We start from the raw sequence: 23,384 nt of genomic DNA, 5'->3' as shown, positions 1-23,384 counted from the left end.
GACGTCCACGAGGGTCCATTACACATCGCCACCTTTTTACGACTTATCCCAAGATATGATGACCGATGAAAATTGCGTCTGGCTGGCTTGTGGTCTACGTGCGTCATTTTATACAAGTGATCCAACTTGTCAACTTCGGACCCTTTTGAACCAATGACAAACAAGATGTCGCTATGATAATAGTAATATATTTTTCATTTTTAGGATTCCGTACCCAAAGGGTAAAACGGGACCCTATTACTAAGACTCCGCTGTCCGTCCGTCCGTCCGTCTGTCTGTCACCAGGCTGTATCTCACGAACCGTGATAGCTAGACAGTTGAAATTTTCACAGATGATGTATTTCTGTTGCCGCTATAACAACAAATACTAAAAAGTACGGAACCCTCGGTGGGCGAGTCCGACTCGCACTTGGCCGGTTTTTATTAGTACAAGCTTATATCGCTGACTGTACTTTTCTTTCCACATGCAACTAATACTCATCGAGACAATTCTAACAACCCCAAATATAATTAGTTTGCGTTGTTTTATCAGAGAGTTCCCATGGCCACCTGTCTACATCATCAGATCAGCTCCATTTCATCATACTATTGCATTGTTATCCGATTTACATATGCATGCAAAATTGCAGCTCAATCGGAAATCGGGAAGTGGGTCAAATTTAGCTTCCAAGATTTGACCCACGCTAACTAACTAACAAATATACATACCAACAGGACAAGCTACATAAAAACTGAGATTCATTCCGCTTTACGAAAAAATAGACCGTGGGTTGTGTTGTGTAATAACCAAGCAATGCCAATACGTCATTTTTTAATTAAGGATTACGTGCGTGGTATGTATTAATTGATCACGCCTATTAAACATACATGTCTGAAGTTAATTCCAATCCTAAGCTTTATAGAAACATTTATTAAGTGTGAACAATTTTAATTGACTATTAAAATTTTCCGCAGGTGTTTTCCATTGCCTTGTCACCCGAAATTCAACCTGCCTAAACAAAAATCCTCTAAAGCCGCTCACGTGTAAGAACTTATCAAGACAAATAAAATATTGATTTGTAATAACGATTAAGTTAAGAATTTAAAATAACTCCCTACACTAATTGGGGTCCCTTTGTTTCCCATAAAGTTTTAAGTCATAATGTATTGTTTGTCATATTATCGTTAGTCATAAAACTGAAACCGTTAACTTTTCAGGATTTTCGTAAGGTTATTCTATAGATAGGTTAGGTTAGGTTTGTTTTATGGCAATCCTGAAAAGTTACGCGTTTCTGAGAAAAACCAATTATGACTAACGATAATTCAGAGAAACAATACATTATGACTTAAAACTATTTGGGAAACAGTAGAGACCCACACTAATTATATGCCAAAACGATCCCTAACATAATTTTGGAAAAGACCTAATACTCTCAAACCGCTGGATCTATTTCTATCAAACATGGCTAGAGTTTGACCAAGAAAAGTCTGCAGCGATTTTGACAGCCCCCGCAATGCGTATTTTAAGGGTCAAACTTCTATGAAACTATGACGTATAAATAACACTTGTACTGCGTATATAGGCTATCAAAATCGCTGCAGACTTTTCATAGTCTAACTCTATGAACCACCGCAAGGAAATTCGCTTTCACTTAAAAAAACCCCTCAAAATCGATCTATCTGATGGAGAGCTACGATGCCACAGGCAGACAGAGAGTGTTTGCGTCTGGGGTTAAAAATAAATAAGGTCGCCTTTGGACTGCCTATGCTGTGCCATGTTTGTGGGTTGTGTTTCGTACAATAAAGTATTTATACATACATACACATACGTACATACATACATACGGGTCAAACTGAGAACCTCCTTTTTTTAAGGCGGTTAATAAGTGTCCTTTTTTATGCGTTAGCCGAAAAGAGGGCTTTATAATGAATCCAATTTAATTTCAATCAAATTTCAACGGTGTGAATAATGTGCTGCTCTAGAGAATTACTTTTAATTTTCTCTGCAATTAGAAGCTGGTTATTTCTGAATATCGTAGTATATTAGGTTTTGCTGGAAATTTATAGTTTCACGTCTCATTTCCAGCTAACGTGGTTTGTTTATAGATAAGTTCAGATTTATTATTTGTCAACTGACACCATGTACACAGGTTTTCTACTGTGCGTGTTAGTTGCAAGTGTGCGCGTCAATGGAAACTCTCCTCTTGTAAGTGAATAAAAATGTAATATAAAATTAATAAAATGTTAACACTAATTGTTGAAATATTCCTTTCTAAATTCTGAAAAATTTCACTAGAAGAGAATTTAAAATCAAACCATATTCTTGTAAGTAAATAAATGAATAAAATAAAAGTAAAGATAAGCACTAATTGTAAAATAATTTAAACAGTACTTGCAAATTTCTGAAAGATTTCACTAGAAGTAAAGGAAGTTTAAAATTTGTAAATTACTTGTGGAGTTAATAAGTAAATGCGACGCACTGATTTTAATATCAGCGCGTCGCTTTCCACATAAATTATAACATAATCATCTCTTTCTTTGCCTTCCAGTCTCAACGCGTGCTCAGCCGATTAGACCAGGTAAAATAATAAAATTTACAAAAATGTTTGCCCCACGTTGGGCGCCAAATAAAGGCTTGGGAACCTGAACAAATTAAAGTTTAAAAATAACTAAAAAGAACCTTGCAGAATACAATGTAAGCTTCTGCTCGATTAACGTGGCAAAATCACATTACAACTTGGCGCCAAACTTCCTTCTGTTTTTCTCCTATTATTTCCATCAAATTTAGTTTTTTCAGTAATGTACACCCAGCTGTAAAAGTATATACCGCCTTTAAGAATGAATTATCTATTAACTTGTTGATGATCTTTATTTTAAGATGATAGTAAGTATTTACATTTATAATTGTTTTAAATTAGTTATTCCTTAAATAAGATTATTTTAGTTTTAATAATTGTCAATCAAACGACGAGGAGCTCTTATTACTTGAAAGAGTATACCTATTTTATTGAAATAATATAGTAATGTTAAGATTTTATAATTATAAGTAAATTATGGTTTACTAATGTGTTGCAGAAAGTTTTTTGACATATTTTTGTATTGCATAATGTTACTTGGCAGAAATGTCTTTTGGCAGAATTACCTTTCGCACAGTATCATTTAGCATACAATCACTTCGCAGAGTTTTATAATCCAGAACCATATTTTGGCATACTGTTGATGATCATAATAGTATTTTAAACGAATATTGATTTCGCAGATAAATGTATTGCATACTATTTCGGTGGCATAAAGCTATCAAGTTTAAATTAAAGGTGATGTTGTAAATGGTTTTAAGTGACTTACCAATGTGCTGCAGTACCTAGTATGCTCTAACATAATCTGTTATTATGGCAGTTGATCTTACTTTTCTGGTAGCCGTTCGTTTTTGTAGGAGGTCGCAGCTGTAACCTAACCTAACCTTTTTTTCTGACAGCCATTCGTTTTTGTAGGAGGTCGCAGCTCTAACCTAACCTAACCTATTTTTCTGACAGCCATTCGTTTTTGTAGGAGTTCGCAGCTCTAACCTAACCTAACCTATTTTTCTGACAGCCATTCGTTTTTGTAGGAGGTCGCAGCTCTAACCTAACCTAACCTATTTTTCTGGCAGCCATTCGTTTTTGTAGGATGTCGCAATTCTAACCTAACCTAACCTTCTTTTCAAGCACACGTCCAATTTTTTTGGGGTCCCAGTTCTTACAAAACTTAACCCACTTTTCTGCTAGCAGAAAAAATCATTATGCCGTAATAAGAGTATGCTGCAGGATGATTATGGTACATAAAATTATACTAAACGAAAGTCGGCAACAGTAATCTTCTGCTTAATGATATGCTGCAAAATGTATTGTGTGCGTAATAAATAGTAATGCCAAGTAATATGCAAAATTATGATTCGACTAAAAGTGTTTCTGCGATACATGTTATGCGAAATGATGGGGATGAGGGGAACCCGTAAATTATACTTCAAGGGCTCAAATATTTACATTTTATTAAGCCTCTACCGTATGATGTGGATAAAGAAACTCTAAGTATACAGTCCTTCCTCATCAAATGTTTGAATGAAAATCGCAAAAAGTGTAAACCGGACTGATAGCTTTTTAGGCTGAGAAATCAAATTCCCTCAAAATATATAAAAATTAAAATTCAGTCATGATAATAGAGCGTACATTAGGGCCTATTGGCATGTTCTTTAACACTTTGAACGCTTTGTGGGTTTACGTCATAAACCAAAACTTCAAGCACACGCCAAGGTCATGGGCGCAAGCGAGCTTTTGTAAACATTAATTACTTGAAAGTATTTATGAAGGTATTTTGACAGCGTACCTCATAGCACTTGTGTAAGTGTTATAAGTGTTCACGGCGCTGTGGGCACGACTAGACGGCTTTAGGTGTTTTTGGTGCACGTTAGGTTAAAAAGGCATGTATTATGACGAGGGATGACAACATAGAATACTCATTAGTCATTTATGGCTCGCATGGCATCGCAAGGGATATTGTCATGTCAATAATCATCAGGCATTTTAAATGCTTAATTAGTATTACTTAAATTAATAGCTTGTTATTCATAGAGTTGTTATGCCGCAGAATTTATATCCATCTAAAAATATTTTTTACAGCCCTCAGAGAACAAATCGAACAAGATTGCAAAGGTTAGTATGTTACCTAATAAATAAATAAGTAGATTCGTAAGAAAAATATATACAATAAATATACATATATAACTTTTTTAGGGTTCCGTACCTCAAAAGGAAAAAATTGAACCCTTATAGGATCACTCGTGCGTCTGTCTGTCTGTCCGTCTGTCACAGCCTATTTTCTCGGAAACTACTGAACCAATTAAGTTGAAATTTGGTACACATATGTAAATTAGTGACCCAAAGATGCACATGTTTTTTTTATAATTTTAAAATATATAGGTTCGAAGTTATTTAAGAAAATAGCCAAAAAATGACCATTCCCCCCTTTATCTCCGAAACTACTGGGTCTAAAATTTTGAAAAAAATACACAATATAGTTCTTTACCAGTAGATGACAGGAAAATCTATTAGAAATGTGCAGTCAAGCGTGAGTCGGACTTATGTACGGAACCCTAGAAACGCGAGTCCGAATCACACTTGGCCAGTTTTTTATTTGTAATTTTACTACACACCTTTACAAAAGCCAATAATTGTTTTTTTTAGCTAGCCAAGAAACTCATAGATGACCATAAGGTACAGTATGAATACTGCAGGATAATATAAGGTCAATACGGGTGTGGCATACGGATAGAGGGTAGTATCTAATCTATCGCGGTTCAACGTGGCGATGCGGCGAGGGTCATAAGATAAAGTTACCACTCGGATTCAGTCTGTAGCAGCATTACTGCTGCAGTATTGCAGAGTGACATTACTGCCGCAAATGTTATACAGGATTTTGACTCGGAGACCCTATATATCTTATCCCTTAAAGGGATAAGTTCGCCTTTGTACTGCCTCTCCTGTGCCATAAATTTGTGTTTTGTGTTTTGTACAATAAAGAGTTTATACATACATACATACATCTCTAAGGATAATTTAATAAACTATATAATCTTATAGTCCTGACAGTTAGAGACATTTACACCTCTAAATATTAAAGTTTTTTTTTGTGTTTTTGTATCTGTATTTTTTATGTAATTCGACATTAAGATACCATATACATCACTGAGTAATTGTTATATGTTAGTTACGTTAGTTTGAATTGGTAGTTGCAGTTAGTAGTTGTATTTTATAATTCTTGATGTATTATTATTATAATATTTTTGCTTGTATGTAAATCCAAGCCCTTGTGGCCTATTTGCTGAAGTTAAAGGGTTTTTGATCAGTCTAAATCCGAACGGTTAAAGTAACTAGATATAGGCTCCTTTGCATCTGATGGGGCGCAGCTGCGCAGGTCGAGTTTTGCGAATAGTCATTTCTTAGTTTAGATGTTAGTTTCATTTAGGTTATTTTTTTTGTATTTATATCATTATCTATTAAATATTAATTTAAAAATACAGTTACTGGTTACCAATCTATTTCAGTTAAGCGTAAGTTTTTTTACTGAGTACCTATTTTTTGAAATAACAATGTAGTTCGTGTAATTTTTCTAAGTATAGGTGCCAAGTAAAAATATATTAATATAAAAATTAAAATTTCAGTTTGTAAGTATACCAAAATTGTACATAAATCCTATTTTTCATTCATAAATTAAGAAAAGAAGGACATGCTACAAATGTATTTTCATCACAGTTTTAGAAGGTAAACTTTGCAGTCAACATAAAAAAAATCAGTTTTTGTGTTACATAATAATAATTATCTTGTTAGATTTTAACTAATCCTCTTGTTAGATTTTAGATATGGTAGTAAATGAACAGGTAAGTACCTTTTCCTAAAAAAACTATAAAAGTTTTTTTTAATGTATATCATATTTTTTATGGAACAGATACCTTTGTACGGATATGATGGTCGTTCTTGTCTACGTGACAGCGTGATAAAACGGTGTCCGTCATATCCCACGGTGTTAAACAGTGACAGTTACTTTATCATGTGGATAAAGATGGATAAAGCTATCCATAATACGCCGACTGGAAAGTACAAATTATTTTTCGTAAGTTGACTTCAAATAGTGTAATTCCGCCAAGGAGTTTGATATGTATAATTTTATTATTTACATTTTTTTTGTGTTGAATTGATTGTGATAAAGTGCGAAAGTATAAAATTTAACATGTCAAACATGTGTCATCATCCCTATTCTGATCACCTCCCTTAAATTTATTTAATATCTTACAGGGAGGAGTAGCACACCTCACACCAAAGGGAGGTAACGTAAGTGGCAAGTTTATAACTACCTACCTATGGAGCAGAATTGTGATTTTACATATGTTAAAATTTTGATATTATTTTGATACCACCTAGATACGGCTCGCAGTATCTATATCCCACCCGCGCTAGTGAGTGCGAGCTCGAATGTACAGAAAAACCTGGCTGGAGGTTGTCGTTGTGATGATAGTATATTTGAGGTTGGATTGGAACTATTCTTTCGTCACCGTCAGATTTCTGAAAAATGATCCTACCTATATCTTAAAAAATCTTCCTCTGACTTATCATTATTTTCATAACTCAATTTCCAATTATCTATTCAATATTTGACCCCAGCTAGAAAAGACTTATCTGTCTTAAAATTTAAAAGTATTTAAGCTCTTTTTTAATTAAAAAAGTATTATCGCTCCATTGAAAATTATATACCTACATTTTTTTCGGGACAAGTTATGACTTCGTATCTATTCTGCCCAACATGAGGAGCTTTTCAGAGCAACCAAATTTCAATCATATCAAACGAAAATAAATCTACAACAAAACTAAAATCGGCTCAATTGCAGTACCAATTTACCACCGATGTAATGCTGTCTCTATTGGAATGTAACCTATACGAGGTTTAAGTATCTAAAATGTACCTTAATTTCCAGGGCTCTATAGAAAACACATTTGTAAGTAAATGAAAGAGATTTTAACACGTGTGTGGCTGCGCGCGCTCTCACATACTTGGGCCTGCGGTTTCCTTAAGGTGCAGTGGGTGCAGTTAGCAGGAACTTCTATCATTCTGACTGAGCGTTAACGTGGGCGAGACAGCTGTGCGTGTCCAGAATCGCGGAATCATTATTTTGACTTGTTATTTTATAGTTACTTTCAACAAAAAAAGTAATCGATGAATTCTAGAAGCAATTTTTAAATTTTTAGCTTTGGTGCAGAAATTGTAACAACGTTTTAATGACTGAATAAAAGTCATAATCGCGGTAGTAATGCGGCGTCGAAACACACTCATTTATTTTGTATGAATGAATTTAGCAGCAGCAACAACGACGCCTCAATAGCAGCAGCTGCAGTTGATGTCCGATAGTTTTTACTTTTACACCTAGGGACTTCATTTTAAGTTTATTTCATCATAAGTTATTATTTATGAATTTTCAAAATAATAATTTTAATTTCAGAATTTCTTCAGACCTACCCAAACTCAATATGACAATGAAATTAAACAGGTGATTACTTGTACATAAATTCAATATAAAGCCAAACCAAACTACTGAAAGAAAGTAATGAAACCAGTTTTACGACAGTTTATATTTTTCACCACGTGTTGGCATTGCTTGTATATCCCGCACCACCGACTTCGCACATATATAGCCAAGAGGCACTTTATTTTAAATCATTTATATTCTACATATCATTATATTGTATACCGGGTGTGGCCTGTAACATGAGCAAAAAATTAAACTGTAGGCTGTAATCCTCATACTGATCAACATTTGTTCAGCGACTTTTGTTATGTTTAAGGCGTGACAAGCAACGTCAAACACAATGATATGGCGTGGCGATGGCGTCCATTGAAGATAATATTTATTTTGTATGAAAAATAGGGAGTCTAAATACTTCATAATTTTTAAAACTTGTTGAAAAAAAGTGTCACGGTTTGAGGAGTACAATCTATGTTTTAATTCTTTGCTCGTGTTACAGGCCCGACCCGGTATTAGCAATTAATTGATCTGTTACGTCATAAGATATTTTTTGTCTATTTCAAAATATTAATTTTGGTTTCAGAATGACTTCAGACCTATCCAAAATAGATATGAAAATGAAAACAAACAGGTTAGTACTATTTTTCACCACGTCATGCGTCGGCATCGCTTGTATATCCTCCACCACCAACTTCGCACATAAATAGCCAATAGGCAGTTTATTTTAAGATCATTAATTATAGTTAGTTGTATTAATAAAATTGGTCTGTTAGTTATCATAAGTTACTTTTCATATATTCCAAAATAATAATTTCGGTTTCAGAATGACTTCAGAACTATCCAAAATCGATATGAAAATGAAATTAATAAGGTACTTGAATAAAGGTTATATTTTAACAAAAACCAACCTACTGAAACAACCACAATAATTTGTGATAATATTTGTTAATCTTTTTTTTTCATTACCTACTTGCCAATCAGCTTTATTATGCTTTATAGCGTGTGACAGGGACAGCACGCCCACGCGTGCGTTAGAAAGGGATATCCAAGGACCGGAAAACCCCTCTTTACGCTTAATCCTATCAATTCGGTAACCCAATCGATTCGGTTACCTTATCATTCGGTAACCCTATCATACTGTTACCTGATTGTAATGGTAACCTTATTGAAACGGTAACCCTAACCTTTAACCGAGTTAATCTCAAAACCCCATCGCGATAGGGTTTTTGTTAAGGGTTTTTAACAGGTTTTCATTCAGTTATGGTAACCTTTATTATCGGTTGCTTACTGGTTTGCTACATTAAAGTAGTTTTAGTGATGTGCCGTCAGAACTAAAAAAAATACTAAAAAAATTGTTTATTTTATTTACTTTATTTATATTTTGTTGATTTTATTGACTTTATTTATTAAATTAATTTAATTTAATTTATTTATTGAATTTATTGAATTTATTTATTTTTTGAATTTAATTAATTTATTTAATTTAATTAATTTATTTAATTAGTTTAATTTATTTAATTAGTTTAATTTGTTATATTATTTAATTTTTTTTTTAATTTATTTAATTTATTTAATTTATTTTGTTTATTTAGTTTATTTTGTTTATTTAGTTTATTTAGATTATTTAGTTTATTTAGTTTATTTAATTTATTTAATTTATTTAATTTATTTAATTTATTTAATTTATTTAATTTATTTAATTTATTTAATTTATTTAATTTATTTAATTTATTTAATTTATTTAATTTATTTAATTTATTTAATTTATTTAATTTATTTAATTTATTTAATTTATTTAATTTATTTAATTTATTTAATTTATTTAATTTATTTAATTTATTTAATTTATTTAATTTATTTAATTTATTTAATTTATTTAATTTATTTAATTTATTTAATTTATTTAATTTATTTAATTTATTTAATTTATTTAATTTATTTAATTTATTTAATTTATTTAATTTATTTAATTTATTTAATTTATTTAATTTATTTAATTTATTTAATTTATTTAATTTATTTAATTTATTTAATTTATTTAATTTATTTAATTTATTTAATTTATTTAATTTATTTAATTTATTTAATTTATTTAATTTATTTAATTTATTTAATTTATTTAATTTATTTAATTTATTAAATTTATTTAATTTATTTACTTTAATTATTTTAGTTATAATATAATAATATTTATAATAAGAACACACCACACAGGTAGGTATAAAGATAAACAAAGGAAAGGCAAAAAAACTTGTTTGTGCTGGAGGCTTCATAGACCGCCCATGCCAACCTCGGTTATTCAATAATAAGTTGAATTTAAGTGTGCGTAAAGATTACAATCGTTTGAACTGGTCAAAAACCTCATAATGAGGTAACTGAATAGACTGGGTTTTTATTTCGGTTACCGGTAACAGAGGTTAACTCGATCTGATACGGTTACCGAATCAAAGTGTTACCTTATTAAGCGGTTACCGTTATGGTAGGGGTTTTTATAAACACCTCTAAAATAACCCTATGAAAAACCCCGGTTAAGGTAACCGGTTCCTGTCCCTGGGGATATCACGCCTTGTGAGCGTCTTCCCAAGAGAACCAATCGCGGTCGACTCCCGGCTCGCTTCTTAACAGATTAAGCCGCGGGTCAACTTATGATGGGCGCGTGTGCCGCCATGTTGTATCGCGTGATCGCTGAGGGCGCTGCGCGCGAGTTAGTTCGGTAGCCGACACCTTTGTGTATAAACGTATGCGCGTATCCGACCCTACGACCGATCATAGCTTTGTTCAATTGTAGCAGTTTTAGTAGTATTAGTATTAGTAGCGACTATTACTATACCCACGCCCGCTATAGCTTATTATAAACACTGACAGTCTAAAGACATTTTTCCATACCGTAATACTACTTAACTATAGTTCAGTACTACACTATGGTCCACCTACAGTCCGCAAGTTCAATACGTATAATTACTCGTAGCGTTTATTTTAAGTTTTTTGTTAATTTCTAAACATATTTTGCAATGGAACTAGGACATTTAAATAATAGCGACACTTGAACGAATTGATATGTAGGTACATTAAGTTGGGTGGTTAGGTTAGGGTGCTAACGGAACTGTATATCTAAATCTCCTCTGCCAGTATATTCATAGTTGCAGTTTTTTTTCGCAAGTGGAACATGAAAATAATGATTAATTGAATTATTTCAGCAAGTTAACAATGTAAGTTACTATAAGGTAGCGTAATTATATATGTGATGTACCATGCCGCGATTGTTGCACCGATACTTACGCTATATAATTTCCAATTTAGCAAAAACCCTAAATGGTATAACAGTCCCGTGTGGTGACTGTACATACGATATAATAGATACTACGTGATTTAGTTACATTATTATTTTAATGGTAAAGTTTATGTGACAAAGTACCTTCACCGTCTAAGCTGACTAAACTATCGTCTTACAAAGTTTTAACCAGTATGTGACTGCGGTTCCTCAATTCCCCAACGGAGCGACAGCTGACGTCCACGAGGGTTCATAGCACATCGCCCTTAGCCCCTTTACGAGTTATCGCCATGGATGCTACTGACGCTACTGTCCCTAGCCCGCAGTCTATTATTAGGTTTTAAATTTTAAGTTATGTAGGTAGGTACCCGTGTTTCTTGTGATTTAAACAACAAGTCTTGGTTGGGTTTTTCAACGGGATTTCGAGTGCTTTTCTTGTTACAGAATTTGAAAACTCTAAGCGCTTCAGTAAGTTTAGATGCACTTTGTGACTAGGCTTTTTATGAGCTTTACACCTATCTCCGAAGTTTCGAGGCAGGCATTGTCCCCGTGGTCTCGGAGTCAACATCTTCTAGTGGCGCGAGGTCGAACTAACCACACTTGGTCTTGTTTAACGATAAAGTCATAACGTCTCTAAAATATGAAATGCAAATAAGATTGCATTTTTAAGATAGTAAATTTGTTTTCGTTTAAAACTAAACACAATTTAATAAGCTAAAATGTTTACCTAGGTACTTAGGTTATAAGTCAAAGATATTAATATTACGTATATTTTTACTTTCTCCTACTTCAGAAAACAAATAAAAAAGATAAGGGTGGTGCGATAAAAGTATGTAAAGAGATTAAAATTTTGTTTTATCTTTAATTCTCAAATTATTTTTTACTGATATTACTAATTTATATCGTTGTTTATAGCTGGTAGGTAAATAATTTTTTTATTTGTATGATTTATTTAGTACAAAACCTAGTGATTTTTAAGTTTCCTATAAAATTACTTAATGCTAATTAATAAAATGTCTTCATATTGTCTTGTGTTAAATTTATTTTTTACGACGTTTAGGTGGCCAAAGTTGCCGCGGAGGTAAATAAAAACTTTACTATATTTTTTAAATAATTTATACCTTAAATACCTTTAAATATTTACTAATTGTGGTAAGACTTGGAAAATAACGGTATATTATTATATTGTATAGTAACATGAAAAGTTGAAAACTAAAAAATAGTAAGTAAGTAACAATATTTAGCCTAACCTAAGTCAAAATCGTGTTTTATCATTAACTCTTTTCCCTTATTATTTTACACGATACGGTAAAATATCACAGTGACTAAAATAAAAGCCATTTAAATATTGTATTATTTTGAAACTTTTTAGGAAGTAGTCAAGGAAGCAAAACTAAAGGTAGGTATTATCAGATTTTTATTTGATTTTTATTTATAAGTCAAATACTTTTTCTAGGCTAGCCCGTCAACGCTAGGGCAGTAACGTTGTATCAGTAATGCTACTTATGCTACTGCATTTGAACGTCAACTTTAAACTACAGCCATTGAATTATTATTACTATAGAGAAGCCAATGTAACTGTCGTAATCGCAACCCGTACCACGCGACCAAAACGTCGTAAGCGCTGTAAAAATTCATGGTACTTACGCGTTTAGGCCAAACAATGTACCTAACTGTCGCAATCGCGAGCCATACCACGCGACCAAAACGTCGTAAGCGCTGTAAAATTCATGGTACTTACGCGTTTAGGTCGCGAGATTCACGCTCCGCTTCCACAGTTTGTTGTCGGCCGTCAACAACTCATAGCGCAAAATACTGATTCTCTGTGCCGGTTCTATACGTAGTAATGTATAATAGTTCAATGACTACAACTTACCTAAGTTTCTCATTTCCAAGGCAAAGCAGCTCATGTCAGGAACACATGAAGAGGACTCAGAGTCTCAGAAGAAAACACTATGCATTTTCACTCCGGATAGAAAATATTGCGTTGTGCAGGAGAAGGGGTACAACTAAGAATACAAAAAAAATCTAAATAAAGAATGTTGTTAGTTTTTTTTTAATCATTTACAGTATTTACACCTATCCCATCGAAATAAAAAACCCACGTATTGCAGAATATTTAGCCTAAACATATGATGTAAAAGGATTGTATAGGAATATTTTTTCACGTCATTTACGAAATGTCAATAATAATGAAAGCTACAATCATTTAACTAAAACATTAATTTCAAAATATTCTCCTTTGGTTTTGATATACATACGCATACATACATATATGTAGTATCGTCGGTCAGTTCACGCCCAAATCTGTATTTGTATACACTATGATTACCTATTGGTTTAAATACATAGGAATTCACTTTTCTACATTCCTCCAGAAGCTGGTACTGGTAGTAATGGAATATAAGTATAAAAATCAAAGGCAATATATTACACACAAACAATTTAATTTGCTTTATAATCGGACGGACTTGACATGAAGTTGTTTCTTTGTAGGCCTGAAACAAAAAAATAAAGTCAGTTATTTCAATTCAATCAGAGATCAGAATTGCTTAAGTACAATTTCCGGCCAAACAGGCGGCGTCAGCGCGCATTTCAAATTTGTAACAACCCGGTCGGCTGCTCGCGGACGCGGATAACTCCGGTATAGATTTCCATCGCTTCTGCCATCTAGGTACATAATGTATGAATTGATAATGCGCTCCGGCGCGGTCCGACTCCAGCCGGTCAGTGGGAACACTAATGTGTGTCACTAATGTGACATTGTCCACATCCAAAGTTCCCGTAACGCTGGACCGTGGCGATTGCGAGGGCAGCATTATCCACAACAAATACGCCCCATCATACAACCACGACCTTTTGTCAAGAGTGAACGACTGAGTAAGAAACTAAAGGAAACCTTAGTACCTACTCAAGTATCATAGGGCCTTCTCCTGAGTAACACAGAACTTGGGATTTTGCTGGAATATGCACAGCTTCTTTTTTCCTCCACCGCCTCCTTGCACCCCGTGCAGCATGCTCGGCGTGTCTGCCACACCCCCATCATCATCTACTGCTGCTGCTCCTACATTCCACTCCTCGGGAATTGGCTAAAAAAAAGACTTTTAATATATTATTTCGTTTTTATTTCTGGCTAATTAGTGGAGAGGCCAATTCGTAGGAGCTACCTTATTTATGATATTCGCAAGACCGGAAAGGTTTAAACCAACAAGTGTGGTATCATTGGAATCAGCATGGTCTACTGATTATCAAAATGCATGTTGTCATTTAATATTTTTTTAAATGTATGTAGGTAGGTATGTCTTAAGCTTCTGACTATGCATTAGTTGTAAGAGTTGATTTAATTATTAATTATAAAATTTCAATCAGGCATAATTCATTTATTTGCATAGTGTACGAGTACAACGTACATGCAGGTTCATACGGGTTTACAGATGTAATGCATAATTATTTTCCATCGTGTTTGACGTATTTTCACGGAAACGTACGAACGTGTCTTCGGTGTTTTGCTATTTCAGTCAGTCTCGGTACAAAAAGTACTGAGGTTGACTGAAGTAGCATGACAAATACGAACGTTTCCGAGAAAATACGATGGAAAATAATTATGCAGTACATCTGTACACATAAGTAGGAATCAACTAGGTACCTCGTCGCAGAGTTACATGCAAATTAAATAATATTGTCTTAGTCTATATAGGTACGCAATTCATTATTGAAAACTACACTAATAAAAATATCATTATAATAAAATGCGCATTACAATCGAACCTCTTAAATAATTACTAATGTCAGTGCAAAACAGAAAAAAAATATATGTAAATAAATATTAGAGGACATCTTAGGTTAAACAAGTCCAAAACTAAGCAAAGCTTGTAGGTACTTTGGGTACTAGGCGACAATATAATTATACATAATTTTATACTTATATACATAGAAAACACCGATGACTCAGGAACAAATCTGTGTTCATCACAAAAATAAATGCCCCTACCGGGATTCGAACCCAGGACTTTCATAGGCAGCCTAGTGAAATAAAAAAGGTGAAATATAATTTAGAATTTCCAAGAGTATTTATGTGAATGAAATATAAAATAATATTTTGTTTACGTTACCGTCAGTTTTTGAGCTTGCTGAAATAAAATAAAAAATCTAAAATGTCCTTATTGTAAAGCAAGGTTTAGACTAGCAAGAACTAGCATGCAATTTTCATAACATGGCGATCTCTGATCGAACTTAAATAAATTGAAAAATACTATAAATTTCATAAATCGCTTGTGGTGTATTCGGAAGTTTGCCTCGGAACCTCCAAAATACGACAACCTTCAGCCTGAAGGCGCGCGTGTACTGTCACCTGCAAAAATATATTACTCTTCGAAGGCCGCAAAAATATGTGACACGCTCTTATGGCTCTGCAAATAAGATCGTATCAGATATTTTTGCGGCTTTCGTTGTGTAACATATTATTGCAGGTGACTGCACATAGGATTTACCTGATATTGTAATAAGTTGTTTAAATTTAAAATAGTAATTATATTAAATATTAATTTTTATAAGTGAATTTTATCGTTGTATTTGAACTAACAAACGTTTTATAAAACGTACAGATTATTTTCATCGCACCAAGCCTGAATAGATACAACTTTATTCTTGGTTTATAAATTGAATTTGGCAATAAAGTAAATAATTAAGTAGTCCATTTACGTACCTCGTCATTTATAATCTAAAATAGAATTAGAAATCATCTTTAGGGACTTAAATAAAACTACGATAGCTATATGACTGATTTATTTATGCATTCAAAATATCCTTCGTATGTTGGTGTGATTCAGGAGTTAGCGCGCCATCTATGGGATTATTTGATCATTATATTAAAAAAGAGAACTCTATACAGACTTTGAAGCCACAAAATATTAAAATGCCACTTTACATATCTACTTCGGTTTCATTGTATCTTTATTTCGTTTTACCTGATCACAATTGCTAGATATCAAAATGTCTGAATCCCACAATGCCAATATTTTTACTCAAAATGTCTAAACTACAAATCGACGTACTTACGTCTTTCTTTTTAACATTTAGATAATTTGAGATTTGGACGATGTGAAATAAAGTCAATTTGAAATTTGGCAATTTTAAAAAGGAAACATTTAACATTTAGACAATGCATGGTGCCACTGTCACACTCTGTCGCTTGCCTACTAAGTGCATGGATAGCTTGGTTTGACTTAATAGAGCCGTATTTGCTCAAAATATATAAGTTAATAGTAATTAAAAAAAAGATTAGTTAAAATTTTAGTATTATCAGGAATAGGCATATTCAGAGCAAAGGTCTATGCCCAACGGTGGGATACTCAAATAGTCTACAATATATAGATTTTGATCACTTTACCGTGTTGGACAGTTTTTGAGCTTGCTGAAATAAATACAATATTTAAATAAAAATGTTATTGTAGACAAAGTTTATTAAATGTCTGTCGTCAAAAATCTTAACAAATTTATTATTATTCGAATGTAAAATTTTTAATAGTCAGGGCCATTTTGACCCAGGTTCAATGATGATTATTATTATTACCATTAACTAAAATGTTGTACAATGACGTTGTGTTTGTTTACATTACTTTCGTGTTGTACCGTAAAACCATCCGACTATAGTCTAAGTTATTCAAATATCTTCATTCAGGTCACGTTAATATAATCTTGCAGTTTTAATACAAAACATTACAAATAAATAACATCACAAAGGAAAGAAAAAACTCAGGAAAAACCAAAAAGAAGTGTGGTGTTGATGCCTCATTTTGTATTGACCTTGTGCACCATAGTTGTAGTACTGGACTATGGTCATATGTCATTAGACTACAGGAATATTTTTAATAAATAATAATTATGATGAGTAAGCCAGAAAAAAAAATGATAAATTGGTCTAACACTTCACCTTCTGGGTAGCTTCTTTTAATTGCTGCAATAAGTTCAATGTAGGTACATAATAATTAATAACCTCTTTAAAAATGTGGAAATATAAATGGTAAGTTACTTGAAGCAAAATATAGTTTTAAACTATTAATTAATAAATTGTGTCGTACCTTCGTCATTACTTGAGATAGCTGTTGATTATATTTTTAATTAATATACATACAAATTATAGCTAAATAAGATGAGTAGAATGAAGGCAGATCTCCGGGAGCTTGGCGTCAGTGAAAACTGCCATGAATCCGCGCAGGATCGGATAAAATGGCGCGCTCCTGTATTATTGGAGGTAGTGATCCAAAGGACTCGAGCCTTTTAGCTCTTTTTTTAGGGCTCGCCTCATTTCTTGACGCCTAAAAGGCTAAAAGCCTATTTAGCTCTTTAGCCCCCGAGCCTAGTTCTATTTAAGATCCTAGACTCTTGGGGTTAATAACCTTATTAAGCCCGGCCAGCCGGTCGGGGGCTAAAGAGCTAAATAGGCTTTTTTTTAGGGGCTTAATAAGGTTATTAGCCCCAAGATTCTAGGCTTTTAAATAGAACTAGGCTCGGGGGGTAAAGAGCTAAATAGGCTTTTAGCCTTTTAGGCGTCAAGAGATGAGGCGAGCCCTAAAAAAAGAGCTCCAAAGGCTCGAGTCTTTTGGATCACTAATTGGAGGCCAAGACTTATTTTGGGTCATCGCGCCAAACTAGTAAGAAGTAGGTACCCAAGTAAGAACTATAGCGAAATAAATAATGTGGCTGACAATTAAATTAGTTAATGAAATAAGGTTTATAAAACAGTGACAATGTTAAGGCACTTAATTAGGTTAATTCTATGTACCTATTTGAACTAAATTATTTATTACATATTTTAATTATTGTCACTGACTTGAGTCAATGTCCGATGTCAAATATTTGCAGTTGCAATAAGAATAAATCAAAGAGGATCGGAAATAGAAAACAAAAGAACGCTTAATTAATAATATTTCAACGTTCTACCGGCATTGAAGTTATTTTATGAAAATATTAAGAAGTAAAATTTTACGAACCAACTGAAACGAAATTACATTTTTAGTAGTTAATAAGTTAGTTTTTTTGTATAAAATTACTTAAGTATACATTTCTTTTTTAGTTACTTGTCCCTTCGACTAGAACCTTTGATTTAAATCCTTTCATCAGCACCTATATTAGGTACTATATATATATAGGTATATAGTAGGTACTAATTTAACTTTTTATTTGGAAGGATCCGAGTAAAAAGTTACTTAAATTATATAATTCATTGCAAATGTTTAATTCAATAATGTAGGTATGCAATAAAAGTACGCATGTAAACGGATGATATTGTGTATAATTAATTAAAATACATCTCGATATTTCGAGCCCCTTATAGTTTTTTTTTTGCACTAAAACCTTACCAATTTAGCTGCAGCAGGTGCGTCTTCGTTACTCTACAAATATTAAAAAAATAGTTATTTGTTTTACAAGGGGGCAAGGTTGTTGTTTAACCGCTCGTGCTAATATTAACACCCGAGCAAGCGAAAGATTCCAAAATTGGAATCTCAATGAGCGTTGCGAGGGTTAAATAAAATGTGCCCCCAGTGAAACACAAAATTTTTCACCACACCAACCCGAAGAAAATAGTAACTGTAAGATATCAAAGAAAAACAAACCAAATCGAAACCAAATGAATGTTATTAAATATTTATCATTCAAAATCATAATTTGAAAGTCAATTCAACCAGAAAACACAAGAAAACAACTCAAAATTTGCATTTGATTACTTTGCCTCTCATGTGAATAAAATGCAACCTTGCTATCGGTTTTTGAACAATTAAGAGAGGCTTTACTAGTTGGCGTGGTGAAAGTATATTTATATTAACACAATAATGTCACATAGTTTGACTATAAAATAAATATATTACTGCTAAATGGTAAAAAAATATCATGTAATTTTTACTCAGAGTCTTATGCTCTCGATTTGTATTTTTTCTAGGGTATGTTACCATAATTAGTAATTAAATATACTGTATAGCGGTAACACAAAATAAAGATTCAAAAATGTATGGACTTTTTTTTGTCCCTCGATAAAAGTGGCATCAACTATTTGAAGCAGATGCGTCTGAAAGCTTATACTCTCTTAACAACAGAAAAATGCGTCACAAAAATGATTTTTTAGTATTTAAGATTTTTATTATTGTATAGGTTATATGATATGGTAGTTTGTAACGTATCTATGGGCCTTAGTTGCCTGAAAATAAATGATTTGATTGATTGAGTAGCCAACAGAGCTAAAGAAGGTTAAATTAAATGTGCGTACAACTTACCAGTGTATTCATTATCTTGCCTTGTAACTTTGACAACGCCTGTGTTGCCTCATGTTGAAGCCCCTTAAATAATAAATAATTATTTTAAACGAGATACTTTCATTGTCTTAGTCTAAGAGCATATAGTATATAACATAAACCGAAAGTTGACAGTTTCCGCATAAAAAAGTTTTTATTTTTCATGCTCTGAAAGTAGCGTATTGTTTATCTATGAAGCGGGCTGAAAGGGATACGTTTTGCCCTAGGCAGTTTTAATTTCCCATAGTACAAAAATAAAGAAATCTTTTTTTACTTTTTTTAAGATAAGCAGTGAAAATTCGGTTCTAAATGAATTTGTTGTATAATTTCCATTCTGATATTTAACTTCCGATTTTATAAAGAGCATCAGACAATTTCAAATAAATCCAATACCTTTTAGTTAAGGCGAATACGTACCTGACTGACCATGTGATTCAACTAGAGAAAATAAATAAAGTATTGTTTAGTTGAAAAGTAGGATTTATTTTAATGAAGCCTGTAAAATACTTAGACCTCAGTTTGATGTAACTTACAAGGTATGTTTAATTTATAATTTTTTGTTCATATTACATGTAGGTACTATACATGTATTTTAATAAAACATTTCTAAATTAAACTAAAAAGGTATCTTTAATGTACTTAATGTTTATTTGGCTACAGACGTTACATGATTCTTCCTATTGTAATTTATATAAAATACATAAACCAATACGGCTGCTAGAAAGTTGACTTACTTACTTACTTACTGCTGTGGCGCAACGACCCGAAGTGGATCTTGGCCTCCGACACCAAAGACCGCCATGCTACTCTGTCCAAAGCCGTTTCTGTCCAGTCGACGGCGCCGAGTTCGCTAAGGTCTTTCTGCACTTCGTCTCTCCAGCGGTACCTAGGGCGTCCAGACGGCCTTCGGCCACTTGGTACTCCAGAGTACGCCCTCCAGACTGCGCGATCTTCCTCCATCCGGACTACGTGCCCGAGCCATCGGAGTCTAGCGGCTTTCGATTCTCCAATGATGTTCGGCTCGGACACTAGATCTTCAATCTCCTGGTTCTTGCGGAGTCTCCAAGTTCCGTCCTCTCGACGTGTGGGTCCCAATATCTTGCGGTAGATCTTCCGCTCAGCTACCAGCAGCGCGCGCTCCTCTTTTTGTGTTAGTGTCCAGGCTTCGCATCCGTACATAAGAATTGGCCTTATGACCGTTTTGTATATTCGAAGCTTCGTGTTCCTGGACATTAGCTTGGACACTAACACTTTGTGCAGGGCAGCAGCACAGCGTAGCGTCAGCGTAAGTTGACTTTTTAACTATAAATAAATAAATAATATGTAAGTAATACGTACCAGCTGCAACAAAGTAAATATATTATGTATTAATTAAACAAATAATATTCAGTTTTACCTTATTTTTAATAGTTGTAATTAATTCGGAAAAGAGTAGCTACGTAGAAAATAAAAATAAACAATTGAGTGGGTAAATTTTTTGCGTTGTTATATTGTCCCTTTTTTTCAAGGAACAAGCAAAAAAAATCGGTGAATTTAATTAAGTAATTATAATGCTGTCCTGCCCATGATGCCAGCGAGCATGGTATAATAATATACTCCGCCTGGTACTCTCTTCCGACCACGTGACTGACACAAGCCTACGTCATCATGCGACAGCGCTGTATAATAGTATGCAATAGCGCTATACAAAGTGGCAATGTTATTGTGACGTAGGCTTGTGTCACTCTGGGAAGAGAAGACCATGTTTTATTAGACTACGCCAGCGAGTAATGACATTTTGCTACCGGGATAACAATACACGCGAGCATTAGAGATATGAGCAGGCGGGTGAATGTCAAAAAACTTACTTTTTTTTCATCATTGCTTAGGTTGTCACCCTGTAAATTATTCAATCGAATAGTAAGTAATTTACATATAAAAATAAAAATGAAGCAAAAATAAATGTACCTACATTTATAAAATATTTCAGATAAAAAGCAATTAAAAACGATTTGCAACTAAGTCTTAATTTATTCTTATTTACTATCACACAGACAAAAGGTTAATTTATTCTTATTTACTATCACACAGACAAAACTCCAATTAGGATCTTGATTGAATTTTTAGACATATATTTGTAATTTTAGAGAACGATTTTTTCTACGATACTTATAGGTATAAAACAGTAACGTTTATATTTTTCGATACCAAACGATACTTACATCAACTTTTTCACTCAATTCACTTAGTTTTTTAACCATGATTTGTAGCTTGCCACCCTGTAATAATTATTTTGCTGCATTATCAGAAGTCAATAAGGGCTTATTTAACCCTACAACATTGCCACCGTTAAGTAATATTTAAATTAATTGTTATTAAAAAAAAACTAAAAGTAAGGTATTCATTTGACTATACAGGGTGTCCCAAACTTATGGGACATGAAGGGGAAGTACCTTAAATATCGTAGATAGTGTATTTTATTAGACAAGAGGGATCACATTTTGAGCATTTAATTAATTAATTTACAAAAAAATACCCACTTAATTGACTACGGCAGTTTCATGTATGTTTTTAATTTGATTAAAATGATTAATTTCACGTTGTTCCTTTCTTTTAAAATACAATGTTACTTAAGCAGAGTTATTATTTTTTAGCTATTCTTTCGATTGGCATCATAAAAGTAGGGTGATTTTTTTTTGACATTTAAGTCGGTTCGATTCCCAGACGAAGCAAGTAATTTTTAGAAAATCTATGAATGCAGAATTACTAACTTTTAAAAATAACATAAAGTCTTCTTTGAACAAAATACACTATCTACGATATTTAAGGTACTTCCCCTTCATGTCCCATAAGTTTGGGACATCCTGTATATACTATACTTCAAGGCACTTACCTAACGCTGATAAAACTTGTTTTTTTTTTTATAAAGACTTCTCAGAAGAAGCGACTCGTTAGAATTAAGCTTTGTCTGAAAAACCGGCCAAGTGCGACTCGTACTCGCGCAAGAAGGGTTCCGTACCATTACGCAGAAAACGGCAAAAAAATCACGTTATGGGAGCCCCACTTAAATATTTATTATATTCTGTTTTTAGTATTTGTTGCTATAGCAGCAACAGAAATACATAATCTGTGAAAATGTCAACTGCCTATCATGAGATACAGCCTGGTGACAGACAGACGCACAGACAGACAGACAAACAGACAGCCAGACAGACAGACGACTGACGGACAGCGAAGTCTTAGTAATATTAGGGTCCCGTTTTTACCCTTTGGGTACGGAACCCTAAAAATATATCACCTAAGTGCTTTCTCTGTTCTCCACGATCTTTTTTACGTTAAAAATATAAAGTCGATGGTTTTAGGGCAGAATTAAAGTATGTACTTTTTATTTAAAAGAAAACTAGGACACGGATCGATCTAAGTACTTACATCTTTAGCTGTTGCTTCGCCAATATGCTAAAATTTGTTTGTAGAAATTAGATAAATATGAATTAGAAGACCGAAGTGAGTTAAAACAGAGGTAGTTTGAAACAACGCCAATTTTGAGACATCTATAAGGTAAACCTACTGGTGCTCGACGCGGTCCCAGTACATGTCATCTTGAAACTTAAGTCATTGTTAATAGTGGTGACAGCTAGGTATCATCTATTGGGCATTAGCATGTCGAGCACTAATGATAACTAGTACGTTTATCTTAACTGTTATAGAGTTGAAAAAAAAAAACGATGTTTAGCCGCCATTTACCGTCTGTTGGTCCCTCAAAATGCGCCTCGCCTTAAGAACATTATAAATACTGAAAAATTGATGTTGTTTCAAC

The 23,384-nt window shown here is 33.2% G+C and overlaps 2 long non-coding RNA genes across 2 annotated transcripts; both read left to right on the top strand.

The window, feature by feature from the left end:
* The first annotated feature begins 936 nt into the window (after window positions 1-936).
* LOC134801978 (uncharacterized) lies at window positions 937-2,558 on the top strand. Its single transcript, XR_010145783.1, has 3 exons — window positions 937-1,023; window positions 2,066-2,185; window positions 2,529-2,558. It is a non-coding gene; the product is annotated as an uncharacterized LOC134801978 (long non-coding RNA).
* An 8,581-nt stretch (window positions 2,559-11,139) lies between these two features.
* Window positions 11,140-13,363, top strand: LOC134802003 (uncharacterized). Its single transcript, XR_010145793.1, has 3 exons — window positions 11,140-12,381; window positions 12,673-12,699; window positions 13,197-13,363. It is a non-coding gene; the product is annotated as an uncharacterized LOC134802003 (long non-coding RNA).
* Window positions 13,364-23,384: the final 10,021 nt, after the last annotated feature.

The sequence above is a fragment of the Cydia splendana genome, chromosome 23 (assembly GCF_910591565.1).
Source record: "Cydia splendana chromosome 23, ilCydSple1.2, whole genome shotgun sequence".
Taxonomy (NCBI): domain Eukaryota; kingdom Metazoa; phylum Arthropoda; class Insecta; order Lepidoptera; family Tortricidae; genus Cydia; species Cydia splendana.
The sequence above is the reverse complement of the archived record's forward strand: the minus strand, read 5'-3'. Positions and strand labels throughout refer to the sequence as shown.